Genomic DNA, 27,883 nt, shown 5'->3' with positions numbered 1-27,883 from the left:
CATAATCAGTCCATCAAGAGCCAGAGGCTGGCAAAGGAATAAGCAAAATAACTGTATGCCTGAATGATATATTGCTATATCTTAGTGGGCATAATCAGTGTGAATTGAATAGACATGAAAGACAATGTCAACATGGAGAAAACAGTGCTAATTAAGTGCAAAAGCAAAAGGGAACCCAGAAGGGTTCAATAATGAAAAGCCAATTTACATAAATAGCAATAGTATATATGAAATTATATCTCCTGATTGGTAGGGATCAGAGCTTCAACTTCAACCTTCTTAATACTAGGAATTGGGATTTGCATAATATATCTCCACTTGTGGCTTGCATAATGTGCAAGACAGATTGGTAATTATTACAAAGGCATGATCAAATAACAATGGTAAAGTATATGGAACAAAAGAGAAGATTAAAAAAAACAATTAGAATTTAGAGATGATGGTAAATGTTCAACTATTGATGTATGGAGGGCAATGCATCGCAATCTATCGCCAATAGATATGGAATCTTCACCTACGATGACTACCATTCACCAAGGGTTGAGCCCTCAGCTGCAGGAGGCCAGCAGGACTTACGAGCTAGATGATTCAGAAAGAAGGGTAGCTTAGGAAATAGTCATATTCAGAGCAGAAGTCTAATGTGCAGGAATTTAAAATGCATAACTAGTCCAGGTGATGGAAGTATCTTCTGGAATCACGATCGCTGTCTGTTGTAATAGAGAGCTCGTATGTAAAGTGCCATGTAAGTTCTGGAAAAGATGAGCCTGCAAAAATATTTAATATAGCAGAATATTTAAGAGCATAACCGAGAAGGTCTAAATTAAGGACATCATTTGGACAAAAGAAAATTCTCATTGGAGAAGTTGGTGCTCCTTCTTCTTGTCAGAGGTCAGTTGCAGCAGAAGTACTAAACTGGAATAGAGGCGGTAGATCAGGAATTGGATTTGCAGTCTTCAGTCAACCTACAGTACTGATTAAATAGAGATGACATACGAGTAATGCCTAGTATTTAAATCTTAGTACAGGATCATTAGAAAGAAAAAATCAAAGAATGCATTGTTAGTTCCTTGGTGCACCAGTATGTGGAGTATAGACTCAATATATAATATCACAAATTACAAGTAGAAAACAAGTTTTCTCTGAAGAGTTGATGGTGCCGGCACAGGAAGTCAGCAGAGTCTGAGGAAACACTGTGGTCAGAGTCTGCTCTAGGAAAATACAACAGCCTTTAATATGATATTTAGAGAGATAGAGAAAAGCCAATATCATAAAAGAAAGATGTAAAAACTATATATTTCTATGAGACCTCCTTACGTGACCTTTACAAGGTTTAAATAGATCAAATGAGAAGGACAATTACCTATAGTCCTCTGTAATAGTTCAGAGCCAATTTGGAAAATGAAAATTATATCAAATTCGAAAATGATCCTTTCTATGCTTTCACAATTTGGGCCCTAAATTATGACAGCATATCAAGATTCACCTTCAGAGGGATAGCTAAAAATAAGCTTATATATTCCCAGGAACCAATTTACAATTTAGAGTATATTTTAAATACAGAGGAGGAGCCAATTTATAAGCAGGAGACACGTAGGAGCATTTCTTAAAACATTTTAGTAAAATTCAAGGATATAATAATAATTTTTATTAATGCAATAAATGCATAAATTGACCCTTAGGGTATGTTCATATGGACCAGTATGATAAATGGAACAGCTTGTAGGCCTACATTGTAAATTGAATTCTAAACAAAGTAACAAGGATAACACAGAATCATAGAATAACCCATCCAGTTATTAAAAATCTGAAACACGTAATGAATTCCTGCATCATATACTGAGTTCAAAGCATTTATAAAGATGAACTTTAGAGAAAATAAGAACTACAAAGGGTTAATCTCTATCATTCGGTCTTAAGGAAATCATGAAATAACGGTGCTTCCTGTGTCTAATTTGAGTTTACTACTCACTACAAGCATTGGACATTATGGTGACTGAAGATAGGATTAAACATCAGACAAAAACTGTAAGTTCAAGTTTTCGTATTAAAACTTCATGCTGGTGGAATTGGTCTTCATAGAATTAATACTTCAGGAGAGGAAAAGGAGGAAGAGAAGGTTATTACTTTATCTGCTTCCAGAGATACGGTTCTCAATTGTAGCTAGTCTTATCTGAACATAGCTCTGAAATAATAGCAACCTGAATTTCTTTAGTTCTGATTTACCAGTTAGTTATGTTATGCAAGGGTTAATCATGCAAGGGTTAATCTCCAAACCCTATTGAGAACCAGAAATGCTGGAACTCTGTCTTAAAACCATAAATCTTTAAGAGGCAGGGATTTATGGTTTTAAGACAGAGTTCCAGCATTTCTGGTTCTCAATAGGGTTTGGAGATTAACCCTTGCATGATTAACCCTTGCATAACATAACTAACTGGTAAATCAGAACTAAAGAAATGATTCTCTTAAACATCCTAAATTTAGGCTGGGACTGAGATAGAGCAACACAGCGATCATCTATACAGGTAACCCATAGGTGGGCAATAATGCCGAAACCGCAGGCCACTCCGAAAATGGAATGGAAGTCTGACCCTAATAATTAAGATGCCGTCATCCATTGAAGGATCCCCTTCAATGCATGTAAGTCCCAGACATCGGTATCAAAGTTAATTGCATGACACTAGTAGAATAAAGTAGACAGAAATATTAAGAAATAAAGGAAAAAAGGGAAAAGGAAATAATAAACTATCCAAGAAAAGGATCAAGGATTCATCATGGTCAGTACTTTGAAATCTTTTCAGTGTGCGGTAGTAGCCAAAAAAAAGCAACAAATATTAAGAATAATTTGGAAAAGAATAGAGAAATGGAGAATAGCATATCAAATGTATACTCACATAATATATGTGAATATACATTTACTGCACCATGAGTATTATGTGCAGCTCTGGTCACCACTTCACACAAAGAATATAACCGCTAGCCAAAGACCTAGTGGTAAGGAATCTGCGCGGTAACGACCCACGCACATCAGATGCCAATTGGCGCATGTCCGCTACGCGCATATGAAAATAAAAAATATTTTGCGGACGTGCACCAAAAATGAATTTACCACAAGAGGCACGCGGCAGTTGGGCGGTAAGTTCATTTTGGGGCACGTTGGGCATGTGTAGAGCCTTACTCAGCTTAGTAAAAGGGGCCCTAGATTTCTTTCTGGTGGGTTAGAATTAAACATGGCAGCTCCCATTTTTTAAAGGGATTCTAAGTCAAGCCATACAATCATCGGGTTGTTTCTCTTTTTGTGATGATTTTCACTTTTACAAAGGCTCACAGAAATACTTTCCATTCCATATTCCATTCCACATTTGTTCCTTTTGTAATAATCTTTCCTCTCTGTTGCCTCCTCCAATAGCGCTCAAAACTTGGTCAATAGCAAAGCAATGGTAATTTTGGAATTGATATTTTTGGTTCAAACTATGTGTTACTATGAGAGCTTCCATTTTTTGATGTGTAATGTTATGTTTATGCTCACTCAGTCTTTGTTTTAAAGTCCTCGTAGTTTTGCCCACATAAATGTTTATTTATTTATTTATTGCATTTGTATCCCACATTTTCCAACCTCTTTACAGGCTCAATGTGGCTTACAATACATCATGAATAATGGAATTACTTAGAAAATAGACATTTAGTGTTACGGAAAGATCATTTGGCAAAATGATAATGAAGAAACATGATAGTAGTATAACAATCAGATATTATAAGACAATGCTGAATATATGTGGAGGAGTTGTGTATGTTTACATTGGTTGATCTTTGTGGTATGCCTTGTTAAAGAGATAGGTCTTCAGCAGTTTGCAGAACTTCATTAGTTCGTCAATCGTTTTTAAGTTACGCGGTAGTGCATTCCATAATTGTGTGCTCAAGTAGGTAAAGTTTGATGCGTGCATTAGTTTGTATTTTAGACCTTTGCAGTTAGGGAAATGTAGATTGAGGAATGTGCGGGATGATCTTTTGGCATTCCTGGGTGGTAGGTCTATTTTATTAAGTCTGACATGTAGGCTGGTGCTTCTCCGTGAATGATTTTGTGGACTAGGGAGCATATTTTGAACGTGATGCGTTCTTTAAATGGGCGCTAATGCAGTTTTTCTCGTAGAGGTTTCGCACTTTCATATTTTGTTTTACCAAATATGAGTCTAGCTGCAGTGTTCTGGGCTGTTTGAAGTTTCTTGATTATTTGCTCTTTGCAGCCGGCGTATAGCGCATTGCAGTAGTCTAGGTGACTGAGCACCATTGATTGTACTAGATTACGGAAAACAGTCCTTGGGAAGAAAGGTCTTACTCTTTTTAATTTCCACATTGAATGGAACATCTTCTTGGTTGTGTTTTTCACGTGGCTCTTGAGTGTTAGGTGTCGATCGATGGTAACTCCAAGAATTTTTAGGGTGTCCGAAATAGGAAGGTTCAGATTTGGTGTGTTGAGAGGTGAGTATTAGGCATTGGGTTTTTTCTGCATTAAGTTTCAGCCGAAATGCGTCCGCCCATGAATGCATGATCTGGAGACTTTGGTTGATGTCATTGGAGATTTCCGTTAGGTCTTGTTTAAATGGGATGTAAATCGTTACGTCGTCCACATATATGTATGGGTTAAGGTTTTGTTTTGATAGTAGTTTGGCTAAGGGTATCATCATTAGGTTGAACAGAGTTAGCGAGAGGGGGGATCCTTGTGGGACTCCGCAATCAGGTATCCATGTGGCTCAGGTAGTCGAGTTAGATGTCACTTGGTATGATCATGTGATTAGGAATCCCTTGAACCAGTTGAGAACGTTGCCTCCAATTCCGAAGTACTCAAGGATATGTAGTAATATTCCATGATCGACCATGTCAAAGGCGCTTGACATATCAAATTGTAGGAGTAGTATGTTCTTTCCTGTTGCGATCATTTGTTTGAGTTTGGCCATGAGAGTGACTAGTGTTGTGCTTAGACCGGAATCCTGACTGGGAGTCGTGGAGTATTGAGTGTTTATTTAAATAGTTTGTGAGTTGTTTGGTCACTAGTCCTTCCGTTATTTTGGTTATTAAAGGAATGGATGCTACTGGTCTGTAATTGGTTAGTTCACTGGCACTTTTCTTTGCATCTTTGGGTATGAGGGTGAGTAGGATGTTTCCTTTCTCCCTCAGGAAGAGTCCATTTTGTAACATATAATTCAAGTGGTTCATAATGTCTGTTATAAATTGTTGGGGAGCGAATGTCATAAGGTTGTTTGGGCATATGTCTAGTTTGCAGTGAGATTTGGCAAATTTTTTAAGCGTTTGTGAGATGATATCCTCTGATAGTGTCTCGAAGTTGGTCCAGGTTCTGTCTGCTGGGTAGATGCCAGGGTCAGGGTCAAGACAGTCAAGGATTTCATCATAGTCAATGGTACTGACAGGTATCTTACGTCGCAGTTGTATGATTTTCTCGTTGAAGTATCTCCGAGATTATCTGCTCCCGGTGCATCTTTGCTGTTGGTTGTGACTGGTGTAGTATCTAGTAGTTTATTCACGAGTTGGAAAAGTTTGTGTGTGTCCTTGTAGTTTAGTCCAATTGGCACAAGCACATCAGAATATAGACTATATATGTGCTATTAAAATCTGTGGTGTTTTTCAGGAAGTAGTTTTTGTGGTCAGTTGGATTAATACATTCTTTGGTGATCATATTAGGACAAAAAATGCATAAGAAACAACAAATGTGGCCCCATTTCCTTCTTTTTCTGATATTGAACCTTCCATATTTTGTAATATTTCCCTAATGTTGGTTTTTCTAGAGTATGCTAATCTTAGCTGGTGATGTTTAAACACTGGATGAGTTTGTACTATTCTCCAGTATTGATTCATTATTTTAGCTATGGTTGAAATTTCGTGTGTGTATTTTACAACACAAGTTTAGATGTCTTTACTTTCATTGACTTCCTTGAGTTTCAATAAAAGTTCTCTTTGGTTATATTTTGCTCTGGTGTAGGCACGTTTGAGAATGTTTTTTTTATACCTTTTCCCTGCAGGTTTGACTGTAAAGTTTTCATGTAACTTCCCTGAGTGTCCCCTGATCTTTGTACTTTTGGAATGAATAAAAAATCGATTTACTTCTACACCACTCAGGATTTTGTAGACCTCAATCATACCTCCCCTCATCCATCTCTCTTCCAAGCTGAAGAGCCCTAACCTCTTTAGCCTTTCCTTATACGAGAGGAGTTTCATCCACTTTATCAATTTGATCTTGTTATGATCGTGGTCAGAACCCCTCTCAAACTTACCTTGTGCCTGGGGGTCAGCTTTTTAGCTGGCTTCTGTTCTGTTTTTCTGTCCTTTCTGAGCTGGCTCTGTCTCTCTGTGCTGGCAGCTTCCAGCAGCATGGGGTTAATTGTTTTACTTTACTACAGCTGTGTGGGTGGACTGAGTTAGCACCACCTCTCTTTGGGTGTACTGGCTTCAAGTGCTTCACGGTGTTGCATTGGTGTGGGTTGGGCCTCTATGGGTTTCAGTGTGCTCTCTGGGTCAGTGTGCTGTTGCCTGGGTCTAGGGAGTGTGACATCATCAGGGAGGGCCTTGATAAGGAAGTGGTGTTCTTTCCTTCAGAGCCTTCGCAACGTTTGCTTCTGGCTACTTGCTTTAGGTCCATGTTAGTTTAGTGCGGTCAGTGTGCACTTGTGACTTGTGTGTTTGACTTCCCTGTTTTTCCCTTTGGCTCCTCTGCTTTCCCTTTTGCTACAGTGTGTAGCACTGCTGTTAGTGCAGTGCTGGAGTTTGGTGCTGGGAGCACCCTTGTTAGTAAGTGTTTAGGAAGCACCTTTTGTTTTTTGGGTATTTGGCTTTCCTGCTTGTTTCCTTGTGCTTTCCCCGCTTTTCCTCGTGACCTGTGTTTAGCTGCTGTAGCTGGGTGCTTAGGAAGCACCAGGGTGATAACCCATGTTTAGCTGCTGCAGCTTGGTGCTTAGGAAGCACCAGGGTTAGGTCTGGCGTTTGTCTTCCCTTCCTTTTCCCTTGTGGCTTCCCTGCACTTCTGTTAGTGTAGGGCATAGGGGCACCCCTGTTAGTTTCTGTTAAGAGCACTGCTGTTAGTGGAGGGCTCAGGAGCTCTTTGGTTGGTGCCGGGCTTAGGAACACTTTGGTCAGTTTAGGAGTTAGGCGCACTTCAACTACAGCCTGTTCTAGTCCTGGTCCCTGTGTCGTCCAGTAAGTCCTGCCGGCTACTCAAACCCAGGAGCTCAACTCCTGGGGGGCTTAGTAGCTAAGTGCAGGTGAAGCTGTGTGGACCAGTTCGGTGTGCTCCAGTCCAGTGTTCCAGTCCTGTGTCCTCCTGTCCGGGGGATTCCAGTCCAGTGTTCGAGTCCGGGGTTCCAGTCCTGTGTCCTCCAGTCCGGGGAATTCCAGTCCCGTGTTCCAGTCCGTGTGTTCCGGCTCGCTGGGCGGTGCCTGCAGTCCCTGCCGGTGTCGGTGTGCTTGCCCAGCGTTGGTTGGTGGGTTTTGCCTGCTGCTGTCGCTCCTCGTCAGCAGCCCAAGGGCTCACGTTTGCTCCAGAGCCCGGCCCCACGGGCTCTGAACCTGAGAACCTGACAGATCTCTCTTCTTTGAACCTTTTCTAATTCTGCTATATAACCAGAACTGAACACAATACTCAAAGTGCGGTTGAACCATGGAGACATACAGAGGTATTATAGTATTTTTGGTCTTATTCACCATCCCTTTCCTAATAATTCTTAACATCCTGTTTACTTTTTTGGCTGTTGCCAAACACGGATCAGAAGATTTCAGCCTATTATCTACAACGACATCTAGATCTTTTTTTAAAGTGTTGACCCCCAAGGTGGACCCTAGCATCAGGCAACTATGATTCAGATTATGCTTTCCAATGTGCATCACCTTGCATTTGTCCACATTAAATTTCATCTTCCATTTGGATGCCCAGTCCTAAGATCTTCCTGCAATATTTCACAGTCTGCATGTGTTTTAACAGCCTTGGATAATTTTGTCATCTGCAAATTTAATCACCTCACTTGTCATTCTGATGTCCATATCATTTATTTATTTTAAATCTTTTTATTGACTGGTATTCACATAAAAAGATACATTTATGTACTTCAACCATTTCACATCACAGTGTATTACAACATGTTATCTTCTGATATCTATTACCGTCAAAATGATATCTGAGAATTTCTTTTAAACAACCTTACGCTACCTCCTCCCTCCCCTCCCCTCCCTTTCCCTACCCATCCCGTTCCCTTACCCCTCCCACCCCTCCCTTCCTCCCCCCTCTCCTAAAATTTAGTGGCATCTAGGCATAGCAGGACATATCAAGTGTCACACACATTCAACAGTTAAGAAGTCTACTCCTGGCTGCTGGTTGTAGAGTATCCCAGAAACGGCTCCAGATGTTTGTCAGTTTTCTACCCACTTCTGTTTCAAAGTCTTGTACTCCACGTCTCTCTAATTTCAACATCTCTATCATTTGTACTCTCCATTGGGCCAATGTTGGGCTGGCACTCTCTCTCCAATTTGTCAGTAGAAATATGTTAAATTGCACCAGTCCCAGTGCAGATCCCTGCAGCACTCCATTGAGAGTAATGACCATTTAACCCTACCCTCTGTTTTCTGTCTAATAACAAATTCCTAATCCACAACAGAACCTTCCCTCCTATACCATGACTGTTTAATTTTCTCAGGAGTCTCTCATGAGGAACTTTAGCAAAAGTTGTCTGAAACTCTAGATACACTGTATCAACTGGCTCACCTTTATCAAAGATAGGATAGGCAACCTGAATAGAAAACCTTATGAGCTAGGATTAGAATTTTATAGTAGATACAAAAGAATAATGGTAACCTGTATAATTGAATAAAGAGGGTTGCGCTATGATGAAATCTAAAGGCATGTAGAAGAATCCAAGCAGTGGTATTCTGGATCGTCTGAAGACGGTGGATGGGTGATCTGGGAAATTACAGACCGATAAGTCTGACTTCAGTGTACTGGGCAAAATAGTGAAAACTATTATAAAGAATAAAATTACAGAACACATAGACAAACATGATTTAATGGGAGAGAGTCAGCATTTGTTCACCCAAGGGAGGCCTTGCCTCACCAATTTGCTTCATTTCTTTGAAGATGTGAATAAACATGTGGATAAAGGTGAGCCAGTTGATGTAGTATATCTAGATTTTCAGAAAGCTTTTACAAAGTTCCTCATGAGACACTCCTGAGAAAATTAGAGTCATGAGATAGCAGGCAATGTCCTTCTGTGGATTAGAAATTGGTTATTGGACAGAAAACAGAGGGTAGAGTTAAATGGCCATTTTTCTCAGTGGAGGAGAGTGAATAGTGGACTGCCACAGGGATCTGTACTGGAAAAGGTGCTACTTAACATTTCTAAATGAATTGGAAATCGGAACAACAAGTGATGTGATTATATTTGTAGATGATACAAATCTATTCAAAGTTGTCAAAACCCATGTGGATTGTGAAAAATTGCAGGAAGATCTTAGGAAACTGGAAGACTGGGCATCCAAATGGCAGATGAAATTTAATGTGGACAAATGCAAAGTGATGCGAAGAATAATCCAAATCACAGTTATCTGATGCTAGAGTACACGTTAGGAGTCAACACTCAAGAAAAAGATCTAGGTCTCATTATAGAGAAAACGTTGAAATCTTCTGCTCAGTGTGTGGCAGTGGCCACCAAAAAAGCAAACAGGATACTAGGAATTATTAGGAAAGGGATGCAAAATAAGACCAAGAATATTATAATGCATCTGGATCACTCCATGGTGTAACCTCACCTGAGTATTGTGTTCAATTCTGGTCGCTGTATCTCAAAAAAGATATTATGGAATTAGAAAAGGTTCATAGAAGAACACCCAAAATGAAAAAGGGGATGGAACTCCTCCCATATGAGAAAAGGCTAAAGAGGTTTGGGATCTTCAGCTTGGAAAAGAGATGGCTGAGAAGGGATATGATTGAGGTCTACAAAATCCTAAGTACAGTAGAACAGGTAATGAATCAGTTTTTCACTCTTTCAAAAAGTGGATCAGTGGCAGTAGGCAGGAAAGAGTGGGGATCTTTCCTGCCCCGAAGAGGCCACTAGACCACCAGGGTGCAATGAGGTATGCTCAGAGAGGGGCCCTGACTCAGTGCTAGAGAGGAGGGGAGGTGGATTGATAGACTGAGTCATGGATGGGTGGGAGGGAGCTGTAAAAAGGGTGGAGTTTGGGTACAGGAAGGGAGGGGGCTATAAAAAAAATTGGTAAGGGGGAATAACATGGAGGGGGAGAAGGGAAAAGGGGGACTAGAGCATATGGGATAGAAGGGAGGAAAAGTCCATAGTCTGCTATTGAGGCAGACATGGGAAGCAACTGCTTGCCCTGGGATTTGTAGTATGCAGTGTTGCCACGATTTGGGTTTCTGCCAGGTATTTGTGGCCTGGCTTGACCACTGTTTGGAAAACAGAATACTGGGCTAGATGAACCATTGGTTTGACCCAGTATAGCTACCCTTATGTTCTTATGTATTGTGGTAAACCTGAATAGATGGTATTACAATAGTTGAAGTGAAAAATCAGGAGTGTATAGAGAAGTGTCTTCTTTGAGGAGAGGTCTAAATAAGTTCTGATGGACTTGAATTGTCATTGGGGGGGGGGGGGGGAGCCAAGATGGCGGCAGCATACAGTGCTCTCTGACTACCGTTCATGATAGTAAAGAAAAAGGGAATGGTGAGGCTCTTTTCCTCAGAGCCTCAACCAGAACCTTTGACTCTCAGGTCTGTTGGGTACTTACTTTCATTGATCAGATTCGATGTCCTTCATAGTTGGTGCATCATTGGCAGCTTCAAAGTTGCTGCCAGGAGGGGTGGCATGTAGCTTCAACTCTGAGTTATCTTTGACGCCCGACTTGTGATCACCCCTGTTATAACCTTTCTTGACGAGTCCCGAAATCCTGGCTTTGGAGACGCAACCAAAGTTGCTGGAGTCCTCCATAGTGCGAGGGAAGGTTCTTGAGACACAAGGGGGAGTGGTTGTTCCACTTCCGCATCAGCATGCTGGTAGTTTGGCTTTGGGGGACGCCTCAGCAGATCTGGGAACAGGCCTTGGATTGGCTCTGGAAAATGGTACTGTTTTACAGGCTATACCACCTGAAATAGCTCTCAAGAAGCCTCCTATGTTTACATTAGAGACTATTTAGACTGCAGTCTCTGATCTTGGTATGGCTCTTTCACTACAGTTTGCCTCTATGAATGTTGATATCCAAAATAATTTATTGAATATAACAAATTGTCAGAAGCAAGTTGATAATATGTCAAGAAATTTGAAGGAACATAGCCAAAATGTTAAAAAGTTCTCAACTGACTAATTCAATATAATTAAGGAAAATGCCATGTTGAGGTGTAAAGTGGAGAATCTGCTGTTAGATGTTCAAATAGTCATATAATCAATTTTCCTAAGTTACCACTTATTTCTTAAGGAGGTGCTTTTGCTGCCAGAAAAGTCTATACCACCTATTTCTCACATTTATTATTTACCAACTGAGAAGAAATGAATTTCTAAAGAACTGTTCCAGAACAAGAGACCAATGTGTTAAATGTTTCAGACACATTGGAGTCTTCTGAGACTGAATCAGTGATGTAGGCCACTTTGTTGATAAGTTTGGCTCTTTCTTCTGATTGGGACTGGTTATTTCATCTTTTCTTTAAGAAAAAAGATGTACCTTTTTTGGGATGTCAGGTCAGGATGTTTCCTGATCTAACTAGACAGACCCAAAAAAGAAGGAGGAATTTTTTTATTACTCCATCTTGCTGTTGTTCAGTTAGGTGCATTATTTTTTCTAAAATATCCTTGCAAATGTATAATAAAATGAAGTCAGTAAATATATATATATATATATATATATATATATATATATATATATATATATATATATATATATATATATTCTATGAGATATTACAATTATCTGCCTTTATCAGTGGCAAGAGCCTGGTTTCTAGTTCCCCGGTTAGGGCTATCGCAACATTATGATTTCAAAGACACCTATGCTTGCTTCTCTTCTTTTATGATATGATATGGGTAATTTTGATTACTTTGTTTTCTTTTTGATTTTCTACTTGTTTTCTCTCCCCATGATGTGACAGACTATGAACTATTTTTTGATTTCCTATTTCAGTAGATGTTGTATCTTAGATTAAGAGCAATGCTACTCATTTTTATAATTTTCAGTATTTCTATGCAAGTGTTATTCCTTATATGATTCTAAAAGTTACAATAAAGAAAAATTTAAGAATTGTCGTAGAGTGAGAAAACAGGCCTGGGCAAGGGAAGCAATTAGGGATGCAAAAGAAAATTCATGATCTAGTATGTCACCCAGAAATTCGAAATGGGGGATAAGGGAGAAACCAAACATTAGGAGATTGGGGTAAGTAGTGGCAACAAGAGATAAGTTTTGAAAAAGAAAGTCCCAAGCAACAGCATTAAAAGGAGGAAAGTAGATCAAAAGGAGATAAAGTGGGGAAGGAAAGACAAGCTCCTGGTAAGGACAGAGGTTGAAAGAGAGTTCTAAGACCTTGAAGAAAGAAGGGAAGAATACTGTGACACCCCCCACCACCACAAGTGCGAGAGAGGTGTGAGGTAGAGAAAGCCAAGTAGTGAGGAGGAATACACAAGAATGGGTTCCTCACCTCTCTGGAGCCAGGTTTCAGTGAGACACATCACCTGGGAAGGATTATTAGCAACAATATCAAGAAGTGCAATACTCTTAACAGACCTGCAGTTGATGAGAGAAAAAGAAACCATGCAGGAAGTATGGTTAGATGGTAACAAGGTGTGGTGGGGGGGGGGGGGAGAGAGAGGGAGAGTGGTCAAAGAGCTACACGGCACTGGGAGTCGAGATCTGGGAAGGTGCCAGTGGGAAGAAAACTGATCAGGTCTATGACCCCAATGGATGAAGATGGAATATTGACTTGGAGGCATGAGAACGACAGGGAGGATGAGGAAAAAGGTGAGGAAAACAGGATAGGGAGGGACATAGTGTGTCAGCAGGGGCTAAGGGAGTCACCCAAGGAGCTTGCCCAAGGAGTACGACCTGCTCCTTGAGCACAATCCTTTAGCATATGCCACCACTGTTTATGAAACTAACAAGTCACTGGGTGATAATGCAGGGAGTGTGGGCAGAGCTATCAGGAGCAGCAGAGGGCCCAGGGAATCCATGTGCAAACAGCCTAAAAAGAAAAGGCAGGCACAGAGTCAATAACAGCAGGTATACAGGATGCTGAGAGCACTTATAGCAGAACCTGAATGCCGCAGAGTTGAATTTATCAAACTAGCAAGCCGCTGGTTGATGATGCAGGAAGTGTGGGTGGAGCACCTAAGTAACATGGTAACATAGTAGATGACAGCAGATAAAGACCTGTATGGTCCGTCCAGTCTGCCTAACAAGATAAACTCATAGTATAAGGTATAATATATTTGATCTTGATTTGTCCTTGCCATTTTCAGGGCACAGGCCATGGGCGTCTGCCCGGCATTGGACTTGATCTCCAGTTACAAAACTGATTTGTCCAGCCACGATCAAGGCACAGACCATAGAAGTCTACCCAGCACTGGCTTCACTTCCCAATTACTGGTGTTGCCATCTAATCACCACTAAGCTTGTTTGGTTCCACACCTTCTATACACGATTCCTTTGCCTTTATTCTACACATTTTTAAATTCTGTTACCATTTTCATCTTCACCACCTCCTACGGGAGGGGATTCCAGTATCTACCATCTTCTCCATGAAAAAGTACTTCCTGACATTATTCTTGAGTCAGCGCCTCCCTCCCCCTACAATCCGAATTCATACCCCCTAGTTCTACCACCTTCCCTTCTCTGGAAAAGGTTTGTTTGTAAATTAATACTTTTCAAATATTGGAACATCTGTATCATATCACCCCTGTCTCTCCTTTCCTCCAGGGTATACATGTTCAGGTCCTCAAGTCTCTCCTCATACATGTTGGTTTGCAAGCCCCTTATCATTTTGGTCACTTTTCTTTGAATCGCTTCAAGTCTTTTTACATCCTTAGCAAGATATGGACTCCAAAACTGAACACAATACTTCAAGTGGGGCTTCACCAATGACTTGTACAAGAGCATCAACACCTTCTTTCTGCTGGCTATACCTCTCTTTATGCAGCCTAGCATCCTTCTGGCCATGGCCACTGCCTCGTTGCATTGTTTCATCACTTTGAGATCCTTGGATAACATCACCTCAAGCTCCTTCTCCTGAGCTGTGCTTATCAATCTCTCTTCTCCTATCTAGTACATCCCCTTTGGGTTTCTGTACCCCAAGTGCATCACTCTGCACTTCTTGGCATTAAATTTTAACTGAGATAACCATTATGAATGTTAAAATGTATAAGCAACAGGTTACACAAGCAGGAGTGAGTCAGGAGCTGTTTATTAATTTTTGATTTTGGTTTGTTCTCCTGAAGATGCCATCAATGGCAAAATATGGCTCCACATCTGAAACAGCTAAGGGAGTTGTAATTTTAAATCTTGGAAAAGATATATTACAATTCATAAAGTTGATTTTGGATACCAGCAATACAACCTTGGTGACAGCCACACACCGGAGACATCATTTTCAAGATAAGTGATGAACTTTGAGTTTGTGTACAATTGATGATAAAACAGCTTCAAATGAAGAATACTGGTCCATGAACTGAAATATTAAAGTGACCGAGCATCCTAATATTTTATGATCGTTGAATTGATTTGCAATTTTCTGATTAACTAACAGGTCAGTTATGACCCATGAACTGCATAAGCTAAAGGCTTTAAAATGCCTGAAAGCTGCATCTTTACTTTCTGCTGAGAGCTGTAAATTCGAGGTCATGCTGATTCAGCAATGAGCACTCTTCCCCTCCCTGACAGAGTTCACTGACTTAGATATCACAAGGACACTAAGAATGTACACAGTTTGAAAGTGAAGATGTGTTGCGGTTACTAGACAAAACAATGATAAGACCTGGGTCCAGGAGAGATTCCTGTAGCAAAACAGCATTATAATCTCCTGTAAAAGAAACCTTGGACTTGTTATAAGATGCTGTGTTCCATAAACATTTAGATATTGTGTTCTGTATTCCATAACATTCAGATAGTGTGTTCTATTTTATGTAAACAATGCAGTAAGACAGAAATTAGCTGAAGTTGCAAGGCTGTATGATTTGGGATGGAATTAATGCCCAATCCATTGTACAGAAAAGTATAAGTCACCGTCGTATTGTATTTAGTCAGAGGCTGAGATGATCAACAGCGAATAACTGTTTACAGCGGTGGCCACTCTCTCCCTCTAATAACAAATTGCTATTTGTTATTGCCTGATTGCTTTGTTATTATCTAAACTGGTAAGGAATAAAGACTTTCTCCTTGGAAGAAACATAGCCTCTGTTTTCTCTGTCACCCCATTATCTTGGGGGTAGCTGGTCCATCATATCTTGGGGTGGGTGTGAGGCAGAAACCCTATTTCCCCACTTGTCTGACTCTTCTTATAGTAAGTAGAAGGATCGGAGAAAGAATTACAGCCTTCTCTGAGACTAGGTGGTTGTAAAAGGGGACTCCACTATAAACATCATTTAGATTACTAGTTCCACATTTAAGAATTGTGTGTTGAGGTTTTTCATTTTTGCAATATATTTCTTGTCTTGTCTGAGGGTAGGAAGAGAGGGAATCCAGTGCAATGATGGCATTAAGTTAAGTGCCCAATCAGGTATCCACATCATGTGGTGTTTGGCACTTTACTAACTCTAAGCACTATAAAATATTTAGTTTGAACAATTGATTGTTAAATATACTAGTATAAAATTTGAGTTATTAAATTTTAACTGCCAGACCTTTTACCATTCTTCTTATTTTTGGAGATCTCTTCTCACGGTAAGTATATCCACACACAATTTCAAAGAGAACATTCCCATGGAAGGGGCATGGATACGTTGGGACATTCCAGAAAATACCATAGATGCAAACCTAACTTGTGAACTAGTATTTAAACCTGGGTTTCAGTGGGTCTAAGACCTCATGCCCAAAGCTGGACATAGAATTTGGCAACCAATGGTATTCTATAAAGAGTACTCACTCTGACACGCCCTTTATAGCATTGCGCTGGCAACAGATATTTGTGGGCACAAGTTACTGAAACTAGCCCTAGATGTCTATCGAATAAAACTTCTAGAGTTTTGATAGAATTTTTGTAAGGATGATTGGGATTCTGCTTAAACAGGGTGGACCAGAAAGAACCTAGATATTTCTTTGAGAAAAGAGTATTCCTTCTATCAAGATAAGAACATAATAATTGTATACTTGGTCAGACCAAAAGTCTATCAATATCCTGTTTCCAACAGTAGTCAATCCAGGACACTCAAAAATAGACAAAGAATATGCTGCTTATCCCTAGGGATAAGCTGTGATTTCTTTGCATCTACCTTAACTGTTTACAGACCTTTCCTGCAGGAATTTCACACAGCTATTTTAAACTCAGCTATGCTACCTGCTTTTACCACAACCTTTGGCAGCAAATTCCGGAACTTGATAATGCATTGACTGCAAAACATTTCCATGATTTGCTTTAAATTTACAACTTAGTAAATTTATGGTAGTTCCCTAGTCTGAATTTTTTGGAAACAACCAATTTGTTCCATTCCATTCAAGATTTTATTGAGTTCTATCATATCTCCCCCTCAGCTGTCTCTTCTCCAAGCTGAAGAGTCCTAACCTCTTTACACATTCAAGTTGCAAATTTCAAATTTACTTATTATTTGATACCACACTCAAAGGTAGAACCCAGTGGCATAGGAAGGGGGGGCGGTGGGGCGGTCCGCCCCGGGTGCATGCCACTGGGGGGGGGGGGGGTGTCAGCTCCGCTGGTTCCCTGCTCCCTCTGCCTGGAACAGGTTACTTCCTGTTCCGGGGCAGAGAGAGCAAGGAACCAGCGGAGCCGACGCAGCTCCCAGCGACATGCACTCGGGGGCGGATCGGCCCTCTCGCCCGCCCCTCGCTTCCTAATTGAAGAATGCACTCCGGGGGGCGTGGGTGCGCTCCAGAGGGGGGAGGGTGTGCACCAAGGGGGGGCACCATGCTGCACTCGGGGGGGGGGGGTGCGCAGCGGTGACCCGCCCTGGGTGTCAGCCGCCCTCGCTACGGCACTGGTAGAACCTTCAAAGCGGCTTACGTTATAAAATTTAGATAGATATATTAACAAGAAGGGAAAAAAAATAATCATAATAGAGGAGGCAGACAGAAATGAAAGTTCTGGTTGTTCAGCCTCCAATCTGCCCCTGCACCAGGACTGCTGTATAAACATATCTACAGGAATCGTTATGGATGTGTCATATAGAATGCATCGCAAAACAAATATATTTTAGGTTGGGCCTTGAACTATATATCGAAGGATGATTCTAATCAGAGGAAGGCAGGGTGGGCATTCCATAAGCCCACTAAAGATATTTGTTCTAATTGAGTCAAATACAACCTGCCCAAATGATGGTATCACAAGTTGATTCTGAGAGGAAGATCTAAAAGCATGAGATGGGAAGTTGTTCCACCTCCTTTATCATTTTGATTGCCCTTCTCTATACCTTTTCTCATTCTGTGATATCATTCTATATTGCACTATATAGAAGAATATGTTCTTGGAGACATATTCTCAGTGTGATAGGATAGTACATCCCCTGATGGACAAGTCCTGGCTTCATTAATACTTCATACTTCACAGTGGTGATGCTCTCCTTCTATGAGACCTCTCTCCTCCATTGCAGCACGGGGGCTGCCAGACTGGAGGTAGGATTTCTCTACAATGTCCCTGTAGGTCTCCTCTGTGTACCTCTCTGTCTCCCTCAGCTCCTTCAAGAGAACAGACCCATTTTCTGAGAGGTAGGAGCTCTTTGCATTGGGCAGACATATAACAGCTCACCAGCTGGAAGCAAGTATCTGCCTTTCACTGAGACTCTTTGGTGAAGCATCTGGACTATCTACAATATTTACTAATTGGACTTGTAATTCTTATGCCTCCTTCCATGTGACCAGACTTCCAGGGTCCTTTCTGGAAAAATTTGCCCCCACCCTCTGTGATATCACAGGAGGGGGGAGCGTGACACTGAATTAGAAAAGGTGCAGAGAAGGGCGACAAAAATGATTAAGGGACTGGAACGACTTCCCTATGAGGAAAGGCTGAGAAGGTTAGGGCTCTTCAGCTTGGAGAAAAGGTGGCTGAGGGGTGATATGATAGAAGTCTACAAGATAATGAGCGGAGTAGAGTGGACAGATGTGAAGCATTTGTTTACACTTTCAAACAACAACAAAACCAGGGGACACAAGATTAAGCTAGAATATGGTAGATTTAAAACAAATAGGAGAAAGTTTTTCTTTACTCAGTGTGTAGTTAGACTCTGGAACTCGTTGCTGGAGAATGTAGTGACAGCAGCTGGGCTTACGGAATTTAAAGGGGGTTTGGACAGATTCCTGAGGGAAAAGTCCATTGAACATTATAATTTTTTTTTGGGGGGGGGGGGGGAGGGAGAGGGTGCCAGGTTCTTGAAGCCTGGATTGGCCACTGTCGGAGACAAGATGCTGGGCTTGATGGACCCTTGGTCTTTTCCCAGTATGGCGGTGCTTATGTACTTATGTACTAAGACTGGATAACACCCCTCTTGCTGCTGGACTGCTGTGTCCATCTATGTATTTTTGAGTTTTTCAATAATTTAAAACTTGCTAAGGTATTAAGGCTATTAGTCTATTATATAAAGTCTGTTGCTTATATGGTATATTGTGTGATATATTTAGTGTTTTCTTCTTAGAAAATAATGAAATATAATTAAAACTCTGTAAGAACATGCCTCCCTTGTTATCCTAATTAGTATAACTGAGTATAAATGAAGAGTTGTGCTAGGGGGAGGGTGGGAGTTGGGAATGGGGTGTGGGATTGAAGACTAAACTAAATCCTGCTTTGCCTTCTAGAAGCTATCTGTTAATGTTGTAGGCTGTGACAGAAAGTTCAAGCTAACTCAGTAATTCGATTGTCTTTAATAATGTCTGCAAATATTCTACTTCCTCACACCTTAATTAACACCTAATTCAGTTCAGTAGCAGTGCTACCTCTTCAGTAGCCAAAGAAAAAAAATGTATTTTAGAACAAAATTTGAGCCTTGCTACTATCCTTTTTATTGTTGTTTGGCTGTTAAGTTTCTACCTCTAGAAAAAGTTTCAGTTTAAAACTATTGGAAAAGTGTTGTACACTATGGAAACGACTTAATAATACTTGCTTCTCTCTCTCTTTTTTTTTCCTAACTCTGTACTAGGCCCTGCTGTGCCTGCTAGAGGCTGTTAATACTGTGGTACAAAGTTCAAGTTCTATAACTAGGGGGGGAAAGGGTATAGAGACTAGTTGTTAAAGTGTTCTTTTTTTTTTATTATTCTATCAATAACCTACAATTTCTCCTTTAAACCCCAATCTTTAAGTTCCCAAAGCACAGAGCAAAATAATGTTCACTTACCAGAGAAATGTCCTCTTCTCCTCTTTTCTCACTGAATGCAAGAAACTTGTGTCATCAAATTATTAAAATATTTAAAGGAGACATCAAACCATTTGCGAAATTTATATCATGTACCTCAAAAGTTTAATTTCATAAGATCAAGAATTATAATTTTAAAACATCCACTTCAAATTTAATACACAAAATGATGCGAGACAAAGTAGTTTTTTTGGCTCTTTTGCATTTATCTGCATTATGGTGTTATCCATGAAATCCCAACATTGAAATTTCAGTGGAAATATGCCTGCTGGATTCCTCTCTAGAACAGCTTTGCCCTGCCCTCCCCCCCCCCCCCCCCCCATGATATCACTTGTTCATGTCAGAGTTTAGTGAGGGGACTGACACTGGAAGCAAATATCTGCCTTTGAGACTCTTTGGGGAAGCGCCTTGACTATCTACAATATTTGTTGCTTGGACTTGTACTTCTTGTGCCTCCTTCTATGTGACCAGCCTCCCATGGTCCTTTCTGGAATAAATTTGCCCCCACCCCCTCTCTGTGATATCGCTGATTACATTGGCTGTTAGTGAGGAGACCGGCACCAGAGGCATGAGCACTGGAACTGTGGGAGCTTCCTTTGTTGCACTGATAAAGTAGCACAACTAAGGAGCTTCTTGTTATGGACCTACGATGGAATTGATGTTGATTATAGTAGAAAAGTAATAAGAATTGATAAGGAGGCTAAGCTTAGTTCAACAATTTTGATTGAGTTTTCCAAATTACAAAACAAGAAGTATGTAATATGTATTATGAGATTACAATTTTAAGTAGAAAAATCACACAGTACATATTAAAAAATATAACTGAACAAATTGTGATAACAACACATGAGTGTCAAGTGATAACATATAAGATAGTAAAGTATGTCCATATACTTTAAAGATAGCATTATTAAACATGTTATGTACTAGTATATTCTAATACAGGTATCCATATTTTTTCATATGATATTATACATCTGTTTCTTTCCGCCACAACTCTTTAGAATTTGGGGATTAAACATACAGAATTCCACCAGTTTATATAATCCAGTTAGGAGAAGTCTTTCCAATGTTGTAAAGTCAATTTTATTACGGTATGTATCAAAATTAACAACAGTTTTGCTTTGTGTACGTCTAAAGTAAGAATTAAAGCTTTAGCTCCGAACACTATGATATAAGTCAGTGGCTCATCTAAGTGTAACATTTTACATATTGTTATCCATATGGAGGACCAATATTGTTTCAGATATATACAATCAAATATAGTGTGTCTTAATGTCCCAATTTCTACATAACATGACCAACATTTATCATCACCATTTTTATGAAATGTAAGAAAAAGTATATGGATTGTATAATTGAATCTGAAAATGAGAATTTGAGTAATAAATGCCATAATATTTTCCAATTATCAGTATCAATGTTTATGTTCAGCTCTTTGTTCCATTTATCTTCAGAATTAGTGAATGCACTATACTTCCAAAGTTGAAACACTTTATACCAATTAGAAGCTGATTTACAGACTGTAGAAATAGTTTGACATAATTCCCAAGAACTGGGTTGTTCATTTGAATTTGTTTTAATATTTACCCCCCTGTTTATTAAAGGTTAGCTCGAGTTATCTGCAGCAGGGCTCATTTTATTCCTATGGGCCCTGCTGCAGATAACTTGAGCTAAGCTTTAGTAAACAACCCCCTCAATATGGATGTTATGCAATGCTTAAGTTGTATCCACTTAAAATATTGATTATTGGGTAAATTATATCTTTTGGCTATTACATCATATAGAATTATGTATTAGTTGGTCAACCATTATTATTCCTGAATCCTTTCATAATTTCCAATCTATTGTTTTCCCATTTATTTGAAACAACTGGTTATTCCAAATAGGTACATGAAAGGTTTTCACACAAGGAATTTGCATATGTTTTTCTATTTCTGAAAAAAATAATTTGAGTAGAATGAAGAATGTCATTAGTGTTTTCTTTATTTATGGCTATAACTGGGAGATATTTCAATGGGATAACATCATTCCAGAAAGATTCAATTTTCCACCATAGAGCTGTATCCAGTTTTGGCTTTGCCATAATCCAAAGCAAAACTTTTCTCATAAATGTGTAATGATAATCCTGGAAACTGGGAAAATATACTCCTCCATAATTCCTAGTCGCTTTAAGCTTTTTTAAAGCAATCCTTGCTGTCTTATAAACCCACAAGAATTTAACCAATATTTGCTCTATTTTATTATAAACATTGTTAAGAAACAATATTGGCAACATGCTTAATGTGTAACTTACTTTAGGTACTATCATCATCTTTATCGCATCTAATCTACACCACCAAGATAACCATAATGGTGTCCATTTTGTTGTTAATTTGGTAGTTTTCTTGATAAGATGTTCCACATTGTGTTTTATTGTATCTTCTATATTGGTGCCAAATATTATTCCCAGATATTTTATAGAGGTGTGGTTCCATTTAAAGCCATGTTTAGTGATTATTTCTTTCATATCCGAGCAATTAAGAGGTAATATTTCCGTCTTTGATTTGTTTAGTTTATATCCATATAATTCGGAGTAATCATTAATAATTGCCAATATTTCAGGGATTCATGATGGAGTGTTATAAAGGAGTATGTCATCAGCATACGCTGAAACCTTGGCTGTAACATTACCCACTCTAATTCCTTTTGTTTTGGGGGATGTCCTTAAAGCGCTTAAAAGTGGTTCTAAATCATAAGGAAGATAAAGGACATCCCTGTCTGGTACCTCTTGTGGGATTATATTTTATTTATTTATTTGGATTTTGCTCACACCTTTTTCAGTAGTAGCTCAAGGTGAGTTACATTCAGGTACACTAGATATTTCTCTGTCCCCGGAGGGCTCACAATCTAAGTTTGTACCTGAGGCAATGGAGGGTTAAGTGACTTGCCCAAGATCACAAGGAGCAGCAGTGGGATTTGAACTGGCCAACTCTGGATTGCAAGACTGGTGCTCTAACCACTAGGCCACTCCTCCACTAATATGGATTAGAAACCATATTAATCAGTATTCTCGTTGATGATTTGGAGTAGCCATTTATATAAAATCCCTAGAAAAACCATACCATTGTATTACTGAAAACATAAAAGGCCATTCAACATGGTCAAATGCATTTTCAGCATCTAATCCTAAAGCAATGATTGGCTTTACAGAATGTTGTGCATCTACAATGATATTAGTAAATAGTCTGGTATTATTGCAAGAGTGCCTCCCATGCATAAAACCTGATTGATCATTTTTAATTAGTTTAGGGAATATGCTTTGTAGTCTTTTTGCAATTAGCTTGGCATATACTTTTGCATCAATGTTAATCAGGGTAAGAGGTTTATAATTTTGTATGAACAACAGATCCTTGTCTGGTTTGGGAAGTACTATTACGTTAGCTTCAGTAAATGTGTCACGGATATCATCAGACTCTGTAAGATATGAGAAAAATGAGTTTAATATAGGTGCTAACTGATGTATGAAAGCAGCATAAAATTCAACTGTTAACCCATCGGGTCCAGGTGCTTTTTTAGGTGTCATCTTTTTTAAAGTAACTTCAACTTCATTATCCATTATAGGTTTTGTTAGTAATGAGTTATCCTCTTTTTCCAGTATGGGATGTTCCAAATTATTTAAGAATGTTGAGTCTTCATAATTGCCTATTATTTCAGACTCATATAAAGGTGTATAAAATTGTCTAAACTGCTCACTAGGCCTAGATTTAGTTAAAGTAGAAGAACTTAGCTTAGTCTAACTGGTCTCCGTGTTCTTCCCAAGGCCCCGACTGTGATCGACGATGGCCAGCGTTTCGCTTCTGCTTCAGGATCACTGGGCCAGCAGGGATCTATAAGAGGAACACAGGAGTATTAATCACAGTGCTTCTCCGTCCTTCTTTATTTACATCCTTTCCGCGCATCAGAAGTGTGCTTACAACCGTTCAGTAAAGCTGACGGAAGCATAAGAGACACCCATCCCGGAAACAGGGCTATTCTTATAAAGAAGTTGTGACATCATCCGCTGTCCGCGTCTAGACCAATCCCTGTTCTTCAGGGGAAAAGGCTTTATATCTTTAAGAGCAAGGGGCCGTAAACCTTCTAGGAAAATGGCAAACAATTACCATCATTTCACTCTCTCTCTATCTCACAAAAAATGGATCCACTCGACCTTAGAATTAAGTCCAGCCAGGACAGAGGCATTCAATCGAAATATCCATCTTTGTTCGTTCTGCAGTAAGATTTGACATCTGTCTACTCCTCTCTGCCCAGACATTGTGATCTGCTGTAAAACCAGGCAGGGGAGAGAAGCAAAATCATGTTCAAGATCATTGCAGTGAAGAACCAAAGGAGAGGTGCTCTTCATCGTTCTTATCGCACTCTTATATTCAATTAGTCTAATGTAAAGACTTTGTGACATTTGTCCTACATTTATTTTCTTGCAAGGACAAATAATGCAGTAAATAACATAATCAGATCTACATGTTATGTTAATCTTTAATTTAAATTCTCTTCCCATGGTCGGGTGTTTAAAAACTGTCATTTCCACCATTATATCTCACATCATGCATTGATCGCACCTGTTATGTCCTTCATAGACAGGTATTATTGGGTGTTCTTGAGGAAGGCCCAATGTATATAATATTTCTTTTAGATTGTTCCCTGTACTGTACGCAAACCGAATTCTTGATTGTGAGAACATGGGGAGAGTCTAAACTACCTTCCAATGATCTTTTAAAATCTGAGCTATTTTCCCAGATTGTTGAGTGTATTTCAAAACACACGTATGCACATGTGTTAAATCTTCACTCATCCTTGAACTAGGTTGTAAAAGTAGTTCTCTTTTATTATATTTTGCTCTCCTGATCACTCTCTCTGGGTAACCTCTGTCCAGTAGGCGTTTATTCATTGTTTTTGCCTGGATCCGAAAGTCCCTCTCCTCTGAACATAGTCTCTTATACCTTAAGAGTTGAGAGGCTGTCCTGTAGCCTTCTAGGATTACAGCTCGTGTAGTCCAGGAAGGTGTTCTTATCAGTGGGCTTCCTAAGCACCTTAGTTTTGAAGTGACCCATTCCTATATTATCGTTCTCAATCGTTATATCCAGAAAAGTGGTCATATTGGGCTGTGAACTTGATCTTCGAATGGCAACCATTGAGGTACCTCATTAATCCTAGTAGGACCTCGATATCGTCATTCCAAAGTAAAAAAATATTGTCTATGAAGCGTACCCAGAGTCCAATTTTCTCCCAGAACTGACTCGGATACACAAACCGGTTTTCAAAGTTAGTCATAAAAAGGATGAATCCTTTAAGCACTCTTTACAAGAATCAAAGATTAAGAAGTTCCAAAGAGACCAAAAAGATTATGAGAAAGGCAGCATATACCCATGGTTGAATAGGGAGAGTGCTATTGCATACCCCCTTTCAAGGGTGAGGAAGATCACTCTGACACTAGTTCATCTGGCTCAGAATCTTTTTTAGAGGATGGCAGGGGACACCAAGTTCGAGGGCAAAGAGGTTGTTCCAGGAGGGACCGAAGAGGCCAACAACTATTGGACCAACAGGAGGCTCAGCCCTACAGGCAGGCCCTGCCACAGACCCGATCGCAGCGTTAAAAGACTCGACTGTGATAAATTTATCATCCCACCACTTGACGAGGTATGAGATACAGGTCCTTAGTAAAGGGCTTTCTTTTGTACCGACACAGAAGTTTGATATGTTTCAAAATAGAATTGATTTAGAAAGGTTTATAAGAAAGTTCCGACTGAGGTTATTCTTTTCAGAGAAAGATGAAGGTAGAACAGATGCATCAAGGGTAAAGCCTAAATCGACTTGGCAACCACCAGGCCCCTTAGAGCTGACATTATCAATTTTTAAGCAGCTGGTCTTAAAAGATCTGGCATCTTTGGAAGGGGCAAGATGTTGGGCCCATGGGAACCTGTCGAAGTTTGAAGAAGAAGCACTGCTCCGATTAAGATCCAATACTCGAATAGTAATTCATAGAGCGGACAAGGTTGAGGCAGTTGTTATCCAGGACTGTGAGTCTTACAACAAAGAGGTCTTAAGACAGTTAACTAATAAAGATGACTATATGGAATTAATGGAAGATCCTACTATGACTCTGAAAGGATTGATACGCGATTTGTCTAGTAAAGCCTTTGCAGAGAGTTTGATCACACAAAAGGAATATGGTTTCCTTACTGGGAACTACCACAAGATTCCGGCCTTCTACACGCTTCCTAAGGTGCATAAGACTGTAGTACAACCCCTGGGATGTCCAATTGTCTCAGGGAGGGAGTCCCTTCTGGACCGATGGTACCTGACAGCCAATCATACATAAAGGATTTGACACATTTTATGAAAAGGCTAGCAGAGTGGTCTGGACCAGCTGAAAGGTGTCTACTGGTTACTCTAGATGTAGTGTCCCTCTACACCTTGATCCCACAAGATAGACAGTTACAGTCATTAAGGAATCATTGCAGCAGAAAGGCATTAATGAATCCCTAGTGTTGGTTGTCATGAACTTGGCTTTCTTGGCGATGAAAAATTTGTTTTTTTTAATATGGCACTAGGTTATTCCACAGGTTTCTGGGGTCGTGATGGGGGCCACTATGGCCCCCTCAATAGCAAACCTTTTTATGACTAACTTTGAAAACCGCATTTGGCGGTTGACAGACAGGAGGCACAGCGCGCTTCTGTGGCACAGGCTCCAATGGAGGAAAGCAATTTAGAGGGAGCAGGGGAGTCCCTTTCATTTCCTTTTTCCTCGGATTTTGTTTTATTAATGCACAATGCCTTTCTTCTGAAGAAGTCAGGAGCTTCTCTTCAGGCAGCCCCATCTCTTCCTCAGCAAACTTCGGTTGCTGCAGCCTCTCAACCTTTCCTGCCAAAACGTCCCCAGGTGGAGATTTTGGATCCCGAGGAGCTATCTGACACTGATGGCCCGGTTTTGTCTCCAGGCTCTCCCTCAGAATCATTGAATTTGGCTGATGAGGTCACCCTGCCTTCTGAGGAGGGGGATAACCCGACGGCTGCCCGCCTTTTTTCCAGGGAAGAGCTTCCCTCCCAGATTATTAGGGCTTTTGAGGTTTTGGCCATTTCACCCCCTGAATCGTCAGGGAGAACAGGTCCAGTGCCCTCTATTATGTCTGACACCAAATGCCCACCTCATTCCTTTCATGTGCATGAGGCCATGAAAATCCTTATTTCAGCGCAGTGGGATACGCCGGACAGTGAGCTTAAGGTTGCTAGAGCTATGTTGCGTCTTTGCGCGCTGCCTGCAGCTGACTTAGACTTGCTTAAGGTTCCTAATGTGGATTCATTAATCACAACGGTCACTAAGAAAACCACTTTCCCTATGGAGGGTGGCACGGTGCTCAAGGACCCTCAGGATAGTAAGTTGGAGACTTGCTTGAAGCTGTCCATTGAAGTAGCGGCCAAGAGGGGCATAATCGAACGCGAACGCCCATCTCCATGGGCGTTTATCTCCGAGGACGGGTCCGCGAAGGGGTGGGCCAGACCATATTTTTGAAAAAGATGGGTGTCCATCTTTTGTTTCGATAATACGGTTTGTGCCGGGCAAATGCATTGCATTTGGGCGGATTTGAGCTGGGCGGTATCGGATAATGGATAATGGAAACCGAAATCGCCCAGCTCAAAAATGAACAACTCCAAAGCATTTGGTCGTGGGAGGGGCCAGGATTCGTAGTGCACTGGTCCCCGTCACATGCCAGGACACCAACCGGGCAACCTAGGGGGCACTTGTAACAATTAAAAAAAATTGAAATACCTCCCAAGTCCATAGCTCCCTTGCCTTGGGTGCTGAGCCCCCCAAATCCCCCCAAAACCCACTGCCTACAACTCTACACCAATACCATAGCACTTATGGCTGAAGGGGGGCTCCTAGATATGGGTATAGTGGGTTTTGGGGGCGGTTTGGAGCGCTCCCATTTAGCAGCACAAGTGTAACAGGTAGAGGGGGGGGTGGGCCTGGGTCCACCTGGCTGAAGTCCACTGCATCCACTAACAACTGCTCCAGGGACCTGCATACTGCTGTGATGGAACTGGGTATGACATTTGAGGCTGGCATACAGGCTGGAAAAAAAGTTTTGAAAGTTCTTTTTTTTTGGTGGGAAGGGGATTAGTGACCACTGGGGGTGTCAGGGGAGGTCATTCCCGATTCCCTCCGGTGGTCATCTGGGCAGTTGGGGCACTTTTTGGGGACTTGTTTGTGGAAAAAAAAGGGTCCAAAAAAAAGGGACCCAAATTCTCGCTTCTGGCACCCTTCTTTTTTCCATTATCGGCCGAGCGCG

Source organism: Microcaecilia unicolor, chromosome 8 (genome assembly GCF_901765095.1).
Source record: "Microcaecilia unicolor chromosome 8, aMicUni1.1, whole genome shotgun sequence".
Taxonomy (NCBI): domain Eukaryota; kingdom Metazoa; phylum Chordata; class Amphibia; order Gymnophiona; family Siphonopidae; genus Microcaecilia; species Microcaecilia unicolor.
The sequence above is the reverse complement of the archived record's forward strand: the minus strand, read 5'-3'. Positions refer to the sequence as shown.